Source organism: Podarcis filfolensis (genome assembly GCF_964270895.1).
Source record: "Podarcis filfolensis genome assembly, chromosome: 1".
Classification (NCBI taxonomy): Eukaryota; Metazoa; Chordata; class Lepidosauria; order Squamata; family Lacertidae; genus Podarcis; species Podarcis filfolensis.
This window is the reverse complement of record NC_139604.1, coordinates 107,955,686-107,967,845: the sequence shown is the minus strand read 5'-3', so window position 1 is coordinate 107,967,845 and position 12,160 is coordinate 107,955,686. Positions and strand designations below refer to the sequence as shown.

General features: G+C 42.6%; 1 protein-coding gene and 1 long non-coding RNA gene across 28 annotated transcripts in view; both read right to left on the bottom strand.

The window, feature by feature from the left end:
- NRXN3 (neurexin 3) overlaps positions 1–12,160 on the bottom strand; it is a 1,197,396-nt gene that overhangs the window by 704,729 nt on the left and 480,507 nt on the right. The window lies entirely within an intron of this gene.
- LOC310766709 overlaps positions 1–12,160 on the bottom strand; it is a 56,752-nt gene that overhangs the window by 33,741 nt on the left and 10,851 nt on the right. The window contains exons 2-4 of one of the 2 annotated variants that reach the window (XR_014550381.1): positions 10,464–10,545; positions 2,459–2,575; positions 764–794 (exon numbers count right to left, since the gene is read on the bottom strand). This is a non-coding gene — a long non-coding RNA (uncharacterized lncRNA). Of the gene's footprint in view, positions 1–763; positions 795–2,458; positions 2,576–10,463; positions 10,546–12,160 lie in introns of those variants that run through there. The other variant, XR_014550380.1, reaches the window with a different exon arrangement.

Below are 12,160 nucleotides of genomic sequence, written 5' to 3'. Positions count from 1 at the left end.
AGGGAGGTCACAGCTCAGAGGCAGATGAGGGGGGAAGCTGGGAAATAATGGTAGAGGAGGAGGAGGAAGTGGAAGCACCAGGAGGGCAACAGGAGGAGAATGCGGCTGGAGACAGCACAAGAGGTGATGTGAGAGCATCTTGGAAGGGGTGAGAGGGACTGAAGGATGCAGAATGCCTGAACTGATTCACATTCCCATCCAAGACAAAGTTCCTCACTTAGGGATACTTCAGACATCATTTGTGAGTAAGAAAACCTGTGAGAAATCCATATAATTGTGCTGAACACATATTATTCCGAGAGGGAAATTTATGCCATCTGATAAGACCAGACTTCGGTGTACACTTTCACCAAACTATGGTTGAAAGACTTGGTCAGAATAAAAGAACAAGGCAAGGATATTTTAAACAATGGTAATTGGGACTAGGGATTCCGAGCACAATTAGGAACATTATAAATAAACACTGGCACATCTTTCAAGATATTCCTGCCTGTAAAAACCCCTTTTGGGCCTGAGAAAGAAAGGGTCCCTACGAAATCAATTAGTTAGGACTGACTGTCTAGAACCATCATCTACCACTGCGAGAGGTCATTACAGATGCGGTAAATGTTATATGTGCCCCTATAGTCTGCAAGTGAAAGAGATTAAAAGTGAACATATGCGGTTTACTTACAAAATTAATTCCATGACAACTTGTAACTCAAAGAATGTTCAAGGTTTTTTTCTTTAAAAACTTCTGCAGACTTAAAACACTACTCATCCTTCCTTCCTGTGCATTGGTGGGGCTGCTTTGGCTACAGGTAAAAAATAAAAGGTAAAGGACCCCTGGACGGTTAAGTCCAACATCAATCATGTCTTGAATATCAGAAATGAAAGGTATTGATTGATTGACTTGCAAAATCTCTATACCGCCAAGAAAAAAAAAAAGATAAGGGTGGGTATGATAGTTGGGTATATGCTAAATTAAACTAATTCTATATTCCACTGCCACTTTGGGAGTCTTGAGGCTGTGTTATTTGCCATCCTAATTACTCAATATAAAAATCTGTATTTAAATGAAAGTAGTATTTATTTATTTTAGAATGAGTGGATTCCCTAAATTTCAATCTGTCATAGTTCCAATATTCCAAAGCTTTTCAGTCTATCTGAATTCCATTGTAGAAAGTTAGAAATGGAACAAATGTTCCTGGTTTGGAACCCATTTTTATTTTTATTTAATATAAAAAGAATTATGCAGTTATGCAATTTTCAAAAGGTGGTTGATTATTCCATATAGTCAAAGCAACCAACTGGCACTGCAGATCAAAGTTTGGCTGGAGGGCCTCTCTCTCATTTTACTTGCTGTAATCAATACAATGCCATTCATTCAAGAGGACCTGAGCCACGTTCTTACCTTAGACAGACATTATTTGAATTAAGCAAAGTGCTTGATTTTCCATAGTACTGCTGGAGGAGAGAAGCATGGAGAATACACCGTCAATACCTCCTACAGAATTGTGAATTGATTTGGGCTGGTAGTATTCTGCTACCCTTACAATGAATTTTCATTGACTAAATGAAGCTGTAGGATACCCAGAGGTCTACTGTAAGCAGCAGGTGTCTTGGTGGTTGGTCAGGCTTATTAATAACAATAATGGCAGTAAGATTGATAACAGTAACAGATAGGTGGAATCTGACATAGCACTAAGGCAATTTTTGCATTAGTAAAAGGACTTTTACTTGCATATCACAATGTTCTGCCCCTCTTCTCCTGCTCTGTCCCTCCTAAATCTGTTCTAATGGTTTCCCCCAACCCTCTGGAGCAGATTTAAGGAGTGCACAAATGGAAATCCTTGCATTGAAGGGACTCATTTGTGGAATGTCGCTTATTATTGTGATGGTTACTGTTATTATTTCTCACCTTTCCTCCAAGGAGCTCAAGGTCATGTACATGGTTTCCCCCTTTCCCTTTTTATTCTCACAACAACCTGCTTAGCTGAAAGATGGCAGCTGGCCCAAGGACGCCAAGTGAGGCTTGTGGCTGAGTGAGGATTTGAGAACCCAGGTCTCCCTGGACCGACACTTACACTACACTGGTACAAAAGTTACAGTACAGGAGACCCTAATGAAGGAGACCAGGACAGAAACAGAAGCTATGGTAGTGTCCAGGATTGTGAAGTCATCCTTTCATTAGGGAGGGAGCAGTGGTGGACCTCAGGGCCTCAAATTTCAGCAGTGTGTGAGGCCAAAATTCGGGACCCCTCTGCCTCTTGCCTTCCATTCTACCTCATAGCTGTGGTGCCCCCGAGGGTCTGCTCCCAGTGCAAGCAAGATAGCTTTTAAGACTTGTGGCTGTGCCTCGTGTCCTAACAGAATCATAAGGACTGTAATGTGAGTTATGCCCCACTGTTAGTTTGCCTGGATTTCCCCAGCCACTCTGGGCAGCTTACAGCATAGATCTTGCAGAGATCTGACTCACCTGAAGGAACTCTAGCAGTTGATGCTTCCTTTCTTCTCTGATTGTGGGCTGCAAAACAGCCCACAGCTGGCAGGCAGCACATTCTCCTGGGTTCTTGCTCCTTTATACAACAACCTGCTATGCTGAAAGATGGCAGCTGGCCCAAGGACACTTCACGGTAGTAAGTATATTTTTGCACACATTTTTGGGCTCCATGTGCGTCCCTCCCAAAGCTGTGTGCTTGGTGGAAGAGAACAACCATCCCAGATAGGAGTGTACCGTTATTTGGTCAAGGGTATACGATAGCTGTGCTCCCCTGCTTGAACCTCCAAATCAGCTCGAGAGTATACCTATATTGTTCTACTTCTGCATCTCTCTCTCTCTCTCTCTCTCTCTCTCTCTCTCTCTCTCTCTCTCACACACACACACACACACACACACATACCCACATAGAGAGAAGAGACATTATTAAATATTGCAGCTGGCATGGAAAGCTGCTTGCATGAAATAAAGTTTATTCCTGAAAACAAAGCGTTTGTGTACTTTGAGCATCAATGGCACCATCCAATGAATACCACATCACTTCACTGCCCTATAATCTCCCTCAACTGGTAGAACACAAATCCATCCTGTAAACTTGCAGAGTATAATTCTGCCACCTGTAAAGTACAATTCCACCATGATTTCTTTCCTTAAACATTTTCATTACACATGCACCAGCACACACGCACACACATACACACAAATGGTTAGCAATAAAAATGTTTTAGTACTGTAAGCAAACCCAGCTGGTTCATACAACAAAATTATATATTTCAAACTGCATATTACATCCATTCTCTGGTTCTTACCCACTTTACCACTATCTGAAAAGTATGCACACAAAGAAACCTAATTTGTGTTATTGTGTGTGGTGAAAGCCCAAGGCACAACAGATGCTTGTCCAACTCTCCTGTCCCCCATACATGCTTATCTTTCTTTCCACATAAGTAGTCCAAAATCACAGAATACACCCAATCAAATCTAAGCCCTTTCAACTCTCCCCAAAGCACTTGGCAATGCACAGCCTTGAGCTGCACATTTTAAGGATTGAAACCGACACTCCTTGTTCTTGCACTGCAGCTGCCCCCCAATGCCTGAAAGTCTGCACAGGCTAATGGGCCACACAGGTTGGGAATTGCATGTGTGTGTGTTTGCTGGGGTGTGTGTGTGCAGAGAAGCAAGGCAATCTGAAGACATGCTGGGGCTGGGGCTTACCAACCACCCTGCAACCAGCCAATTCTTCTAGGCTACTCACAAGCCATGTGTCCTGGAGAGCCACTGCCAGTCAGTGTGGACCAGTGCTGCTCAAGCTATCTGATGTGGTGGAGTGGCATTCCGCACCCCAACTGTGCCAGGGACCAGTGCTATATTAGGTCCTTGAAGCATGCCATCCAACCTGGGCTGTGGTTGAGTCACTGGGGAACAGCAACTAACTGATGTCTCATTGATCAGCACTTGGTCACAGGTTTCAGCTGCAAACAGAGCAGCACTGAATATGCTCATATTCACTTCTCAGGTAAAACTTTCTATTGAGTCTACTGTTTTTTTCCTGGAGAAACACTTAGATTGTGCAAATAGGTCTCATTTTTTAAACAGAGGTTCAGCACCACTGTTTCTCTTGGCTGCTGTTGCTGCAACAAAGCCATTCCCCCTCCACTTCGTTGATGATTCTCTTCCTTCTTAGATTAGTCGTGTGGATGACCCCACTGAATCAGCCATCAGCCCATGAATGAAAATGTCCAAATTCCTCTTTATAATCATGATACTGGTAGGCTTGAATCTTCTCTCTTACGTAAAGTATTACATTAAGTGGTACCTCGCTTTACAAACTTAATCCGTTTCTGAAGTCCGTTTTTAAACCGAAACTGTTCTTAAACTGAGGCACGCTTTTCCTAATGAGGCCTCCCACTGCCAGTGCCCTTCCACCATTCGGATTCTGTTCTTAGACCGAGGTAAAGCTCTCAAACCGGGACACTATTTCCAGTTTTGCGGAGTTTGTAAACCGAATGCTTCTTAAACAGGACTGTTCTTAAACTGAGGTACCACTGTATATGGCATTCCCCAACCCTTGAACATGACTCTGTTTATACCTGGGCTTGTGAATAAGGAAGTCTTATTGCTGAATTATCTGAAGAAGATACAGGTGAAACTTGGAAAATTAGAATATCGTGGAAAAGTTCATTTATTTCAGTAATTCAACTTAAAAGGTGAAACTAATATATGCAACTCATGACATGCAAAGCGAGATATGTGAAGCCTTTATTTGTTATAATTGTGATGATCAGGGCATACAGCTGGTGAAAACCCCAAATTAACAATCTCAGAGAATTAGAATATTAAATGAAATCAGCAAAACAAGGACTGCAAATAGAGCAATATTGGACCTCTGAGAAGTAGAAGCATTCATATGTACTCAAAAGGGGTTTGGGCCCCTTTTGCATCAATTACTGCCTCAATGTGGCGTGGCGTGGATGCTATCAGCCTGTGGCACTGCTGAGGTGTTATGGAAGACCAGGAAGCTTCAATAGCAGCCTTCAGCTCTTCTGCATTGCTTGGCCTCATGTCTCTAATCTGTCTCTTGGCAATGCCCCATAGATTCTCTATGGGGTTCAGGTCAGGTGAGTTTGCTGGCCAATCAAGCACAGTAATCCCATGTGCATTGAACCAGGTTTTGGTATTTTTGGCAGTGTGGGCAGGTGCCAAAGTCCTGCTGGAAAATGAAGTCAGCATCCCCATAAAGCTCGTCTGTGGAAGGAAGCATGAAATGCTCCAAAATCTCCTGGTAGATGGCTGTGTTGACCCTGGACTTAATGAAGCACAGTGGACCAAACACCAGATGATGACATGGCTCCCCAAATCTCTTTTCTGATGAGAGCAGCTTTTGCCATCTCATTTGGAAACCAAGGACCCAGAGTCTGGAGGAAGAATGGGGAAGCACACAATGCCAGATGCTTGAAGTCCAGTGTGAAGTTTCCACAGTCTGTGTTGATTTGGGGAGCCATGTCATCAGCTGGTGTTGGTCATTTAATATTCCAATTTTCTGAGATTGCTAATTTGGGGTTTTCATCAGCTGTACGCCATGATCATCACAATTATAACAAATAAAGGCTTGACATATCTCGCTTTGTATGTCATGAGTCTATCTCATATATTAGTTTCACCTTTTAAATTACTGAATTACTGAAATAAATGAACTTTTCCACGATATTCACCTGTAATTATCACTGGGGCATTTGAACTTTGCCATTTTTACCGTTAAAAGCTATGTCCTCTTTATGCCTTTGAAACAATTTGCAATGCCCATCTATTCCCACTATATTGATTCTGTGATTCCATCACATGAATGTTCTTGGTTGTAGAGATTAAGAAAGTAATGTATGTTTCTTACATAAAAAGGTAAAGGTACCCCTGCCCGTTCGGGCCAGTCTTGCCAGACTCTAGGGTTGTGCACTCATCTCACTCTATAGGCCGGGAGCCAGCGCTGTCCGCAGACACTTCCGGGTCACGTGGCCAGCGTGACAAGCTGCATCTGGCGAGCCAGCGCAGCACACAGAACGCCGTTTACCTTCCCGCTATAAAGTGGTCCCTATTTATCTACTTGCACCCGGAGGTGCTTTCGAACTGCTAGGTTGGCAGGCGCTGGGACCGAACGACGAGAGCGCACCCCGCCGCGGGGATTCGAACCGCCGACCATGCGATCGGCAAGTCCTAGGCGCTGAAGTTTTACCCACAGCGCCACCCGCGTCCCCATGTTTCTTACATAGATCAGAACATAAAGCAAGCGAGTACTGATACTCCAGCATCCATAATCTAGCAGGTCAAGATACCTGCTGTAAAACTGTTACCCTGGCATTTTATATAAGTGATCCATATAAAGCACAGGCTACATTACTGAATCTTAGGCTCCCAGTCCTTCCACTTTCGAACAAAGTGCGGTCCATTTGTCTCCTACACATTTCTTCTCTTGTCTTGTATTACAGCATCTGCGGTTATTCCTTGTTCTGCTTTTAATTTTCTGCCATCTACCCTTCATGGCCTAGCCTATTTGATTGTTATTATCTCACGGGCTGTTAAGTTATTTCTCTGGAACTTTTGATACCCAACTGTGATGCTTGTCTGGAAGTGTTTGGTGCAGCTGCTTCTCTATGTGGAAGTTTTAAAATGCTATAGCCCATCTGTGTTGCCGTCTACACAACTGAAAAAAGACTAAAACCAGTATCATATTGCATTTGGAGAAGGAGAAGAAGGAAGAACAGATGCTGTTTGGAGGCCCCATTCTACTCCAGGTAAGGAGTTGAAACACTTAAGCCAGCCTCCTACAGGTAACACCTACACAACACCTGCCTGCATAAACATTTGAAGCAGTTATTATTTTTATTATTTTTTTTAAAAAAAATTCCATGCATCAGCAACAGATCCATGGCAACACACCCCTTTGTGTTTCCAAGTTTATGGTGGACTTTTTATTTTATAAATAATATAGCAACTTGAGGGTCAACTTATTCTGACAACTAAAATATAACACTCTGTAAAAATAAGAATGCCCTCTCACCCTGTGAAAGAAACTTAGTCAGTCAATCAGATAGTTATTTAAATCCATACCTGAATGACCCTGTATAGCAGGAGTGGGAAGCTTTTCCCAGCCAAATGGCTGCATTCCCTGCTGCTCAGCTTTCCAGGGCGTCACATGCCAGTGGTTTGTGGGGCCAGAAGCCAAGTGGATGGAGGCTTGAACATAGATTTTACCTGCACACACATTCACACACCCTTCTCTATCCTCCATCCAGGCAACCAAAAGTCACTTTGCCTCGGTGACCTTCTCCTCCTTCACCACAACTCTGTCCCTCCCACCCCCCCACCCCAATGGCACAACTGTTCCTCCTCACCCAGTCCTGATGGTACAACATTCTTGCCCCACAATGCCTCAGAGTGAGGGATGCTAGAGCAACCAGGCAAGTCTTCTCCAGAGTATTGTAGGAGCATTGCTACTACTGCAGGGGCTGCAATCCAACACCCACTTACCTAAATGTATGTCCACCTGAACTCAGTGGGACATCTCAAAACTGAGAGAATCGGTGGTAAAATGGCAAACAAAATTCAATGGAAACAAGTGTAGACTGAAGCATGTTGGTGCAAAACTATCTTGCTTTCCCATATGTGCTCACGGGGTCTGAACTGGAAGCGACTGACCAGGTACAAGACCTTGCAGTTGTAGTGGATAGCTTGATGAAGAAAAAGGTGACTTCCATGCTACAGATCATTAGGAAAGGAATTAAAAATAAAACTGCTAGTATCATAATGCTATTATACAAATGTATCATGCAGCTGCATTTGGAATACTCTTATCAAAAAGAATTTAGATTTCAAAAAAGGTTCAGAAAAGGGAAATGAAAAAGATCAAGAGAGTGGAACAACTCCCTATGAAGAATTGTAAATAAAACAAAACAGAGCGTAATTGGAGGTGGGTTAATGTGCAAAACAATAACAACAACCCTGTTGAGTAAAACCATAAATATTAGAGTTGGAAAACAGGGTCCTGGCTGGGTTCCACACCAGAACAATCAGTAGTTTAAGGAGGAAATAAATTTTCCATAATATTCCTACTGATACCAGGAATATGATGGCAAACAAAATCAGAGTGCTAGGTACTAGACAAAATGCTAGAGGGTGATGAAAATGTAAATGCCTTTCTTCAAAAAAGCAGAAAATGTGCCAGGTCATAGGCCAACCATCACATTATGAAGAAGGTCCATGAATATTTTTTCTTAAATATGGAGACTGGAGACCTGTTCAGAGCTGTGGTAGTGATGGAGTATTTAATCTTTCCCTCCCGTACTGTATTCCCGATCCATTTCTCTGCCCACAATGGGCAGGATAGGTAGTTAAAACAGCTTTGGGAATGTGATTCTGATCTGTAATCAATACACAGGAGATGGTTGAACAACTTCTTCTACAAACAAACTGGCAGCTGCCCCTCATAGCTGTATTGGGGAGGGAGTTGTTGTTGTGGTGGTAGTCAGGAGATTAACCACAGATTTCCTGCATAAAATGTAGTTGGGCCCCTGTGCTGTAATCTCCTACACACCTGCCCCACATTCCTTAAATAAAGACAAAGTCATTGATACAATGCACAAAGAATGTATTATACTCATGAAGAGAGGATGCTTCCCAAGCTGTCTACAATCTTTGACTAGACAGATTAATATTAATCACCTACCTACATGCTGGGAAATGAATGCTGATCATGTGGGCAGCTACAGATTAAGATGGTTCCTCCTGCTTATTCTTAGAACAGCTGAAACAGTAAGATGACTATTTCCAATGCTTGAGCACAATTGTGCTCAGCAGATAAAAGGCAGGAGGGAAGGGGAGCTGAGGGCAAACTGCTGCTACATTGATTAACAGTGCCTGCTAACTTGTCTCTAAGTTTGTAAGACAACCAGTGATGCAATAATGCCATCAATGATGCAATAATGACAGGTAGACAAGCCCACTGGTTGAGAGGTTAGCTGTGGATGAAAGCTAACAACCATAGTAAAAAACAAACCCAAGACCAGCTCCATGGATTTTAAAGTTCACACTGTTTATTAAACTCTTCTTTGAAATAGAATTCATTGATAATACTTCTATCCTTCTACTTGGATGGCAAAGGATCCATCAGAAAATAAGGAATTACTTTGGGTACAGATAAAATTATGACATTCAGAGTACACAGCCATTAACACAGAGTGCACAAAGCTGCTTTGTACTGAGTGTATTATTGGCCAACTATTATCTACTGCAGTCTTCCCCAATCTGGTGTCTTCCAGATGCTGTAGAACTGCCTCTCCTCTCATCCCTGCTCATTGACCATGCTTGTGGTCAATGTTGTGATCAAAACATTGAGGTCAAAACACGTCAGAGGATCAGGCTGGCAGGCAAAGGCTGGTCTACTGTGAGTCTACAACTCTCCAGTGTGTTAAGCAGGTATCATTCCAGTTTTGCTACATGTGATTATTTTAATTGGGGACTGAACATAAATCCAACTGAACCCAAGCAAATGTTCTAAAGAACCAGTGAATCAAATTTTCAGGTGGGAGGGGGAAAGAGCTATTTTATAAAAACCATTTCTTTTTTAAATACTAAGTCAATGTCATGGGTTTGTGTTTTTTAGGATTGTATCATTGCTTCTCACTAGCTCTAATGTCACCCATAAATTTCCACTTGTTTGCCCTTCCTTTGAGCTCCATATCAATTTTGTGCATTTCCATCACAATAGCAATGCATGACTACTTCAATCATATGTGTTAGAAGTGGGCCACAAACACTGTTATTACATACAGAGTTAATATATTTGGAATGCCAAGTTCTTCAGAACATTGTGCCTTTTAAAAGTGCCATATTAAATATAGAAAACAAAATAATCTGTAAGGAGAGCAACTGCACTGGAGTGACTAATAACTTCACATCAACAATTAATTAGTGCCGACATTTTCCTCCTGTGAAATGTCACCTTGATGCCTACTTAGAGATGTATTTTGAAATAAGCAGCTGAACAGCAGCCAGCCACATTTGCCGCATGTAGATCAGCCTGTCATTCTGCACAGATTAGGCAAGGTACTGCATCACTAGATGGTGCTCATTATCTGCCAGATTTGATTCACTAAACATTAGAAGGTTATTAAAAACATGCTTTACAGAAGCAACACAACTCAGCTAGATTTATAGACACAGCTATTTAGGTTGCTTTGTTCTTCTCCAGTTTTATTAAGTTGCACCATATGTTCTTGAAACATAAATTTAGAATGACGTTTTGAGAGAGAGAGAGAGTTCCAGAGAGAGTTCCAGAGAGGTAGACACATGTTTGAAGAAACTAGTGTCAATAAATAGCACCCTTTCTCACAATATACAGAAGGGTTGCACCTGGTAACATTTGCTTTCTAACTTTTTGAGTGGTTCAACCTTCAATTTGTTCCCTGTGATACTGAAAATCTCATCCACTGACCTTGTTTTCTGAAACCACAATTTCCTTGCTTGGATCTCTAGTTCTTCAAGACTTTGTAGGGATGAAAATCAGTATGTTCAAACTTCAGCATGAAAAGGGGAAAGGAGATGGGTGTCTTAGGAAGTGAGCATTTTAATAGCATAATTTCTGCCAGTGAATTTATATGCTGTGGAAACGTATAAATTAATGTGGAAACATGATTGTGTTGAACCTTGCAAGAAGTATAGAATCGAGAATCTTCTGCTCCTATCAGAAAGTACAGTGGTACCTCTGGTTAAGTACTTAATTCGTTCCGGAGGTCCGTTCATAACCTGAAACTGTTCTTAACCTGAAGCACCACTTTAGCTAATGGGGCCTCCCGCCGCTGCCGCACAATTTCTGTTCTCATCCTGAAGCAAAGTTCTTAACCCGAGGTACTATTTCTGGGTTAGCGGAGTCTGTAACCTGAAGCGTCTGTAACCTGAAGCGTCTGCAACCCGAGGTACCACTGTGTTGTATAATACAAGTAGGGGAGGAAGGAAATGTGGCCCCAGGACTTTCTCCAGAGCAAGACTGATGACACCATCAGCAGTAGTGTTAGGAATAACTGACACACCATTTTTTCCACTGGCAAGTGAATGAAGTGAAAGGGAGACTTTCAAGTCCTTTACTTCACACTAGCAAGATAAATGGCAGCACTTGCTTGCAGGATTGTTTGCATCTCTAATTAAAAGCTTAAGGCTACATTTCACAATAGTAAAGAGCTTTTGTTAAAGCTCAACATGTTTTGCAGGTTTAACCCACAGAAGCAAGCACGGCTGAGTTTAGTGCTACTTACATCCAGGTCATTATGCACAGGATTGCAGTTACGCTACAAAAAAAGCTTACTATTTATGGTGCCACAGGACTCCTTCTTGAAATACTATTATTCTTCCCTCACTGTTGTACTAAAATGTCTTTAGTCAGCTGTAAGCAAGTTTGGATTCTTTACTGATTACCTACCCATCACCTTAAGGTCCCCAGAGGCGGGTCACAATATTAAAACACAGTATTAAAAACACTTTAAAAGAAGTTACAATCACAAAAACAAGGTGGATCCTCAAAATATCAAAAAGCCAGTGTGCAAAGGTACATCTTCAGCATTTTCCAGAAATTGTATAATGAAGGTGCCAGATACACCTCTGAGGGGAGTTTCACAGCTTAGAGGTCACCACAGATAAAGCCCTCTACTGGGCCACCACCAACATCTGAAGGTGGAGGAACTACCAAAATGATTCTCTATGACAATCTCAGCACCTAAGAGGTTGTATAGGGAAGGAGACAATCTTTCAGGTACCGTATTTTTCGCCCTATAGGACACACTTTTTCCCCTCCAAAAATGAAGGGGAAATGTGTGTGCGTCCTATGGGGTGAATGCAGGCTTTCACTGAAGCCTGGAGAGAGAGAGGGGTTGGTGCGCACCGACCCCTCTCGCTCTCCAGGCTTCAGGAAGCTATCCCCCCAGCCCGGCAAGCTCCCAGAGCAATGCCGAAGCTGCGCGCAGCTTCAGCATCGCTCTGGCTCCTGTTCTGGGGGCTGGGGTCGGGGGAAGCTTGGGCTTCCCTCGCCCCCAGCCCCGCGCCTGGGGGGGGGGAATAATTTTTTTCCTTTATTCCCCCCCCCCAAAATCTAGGTGCGTCCTATGGGCCGGTGCGTCCTATAGGGCGAAAAATATGTTA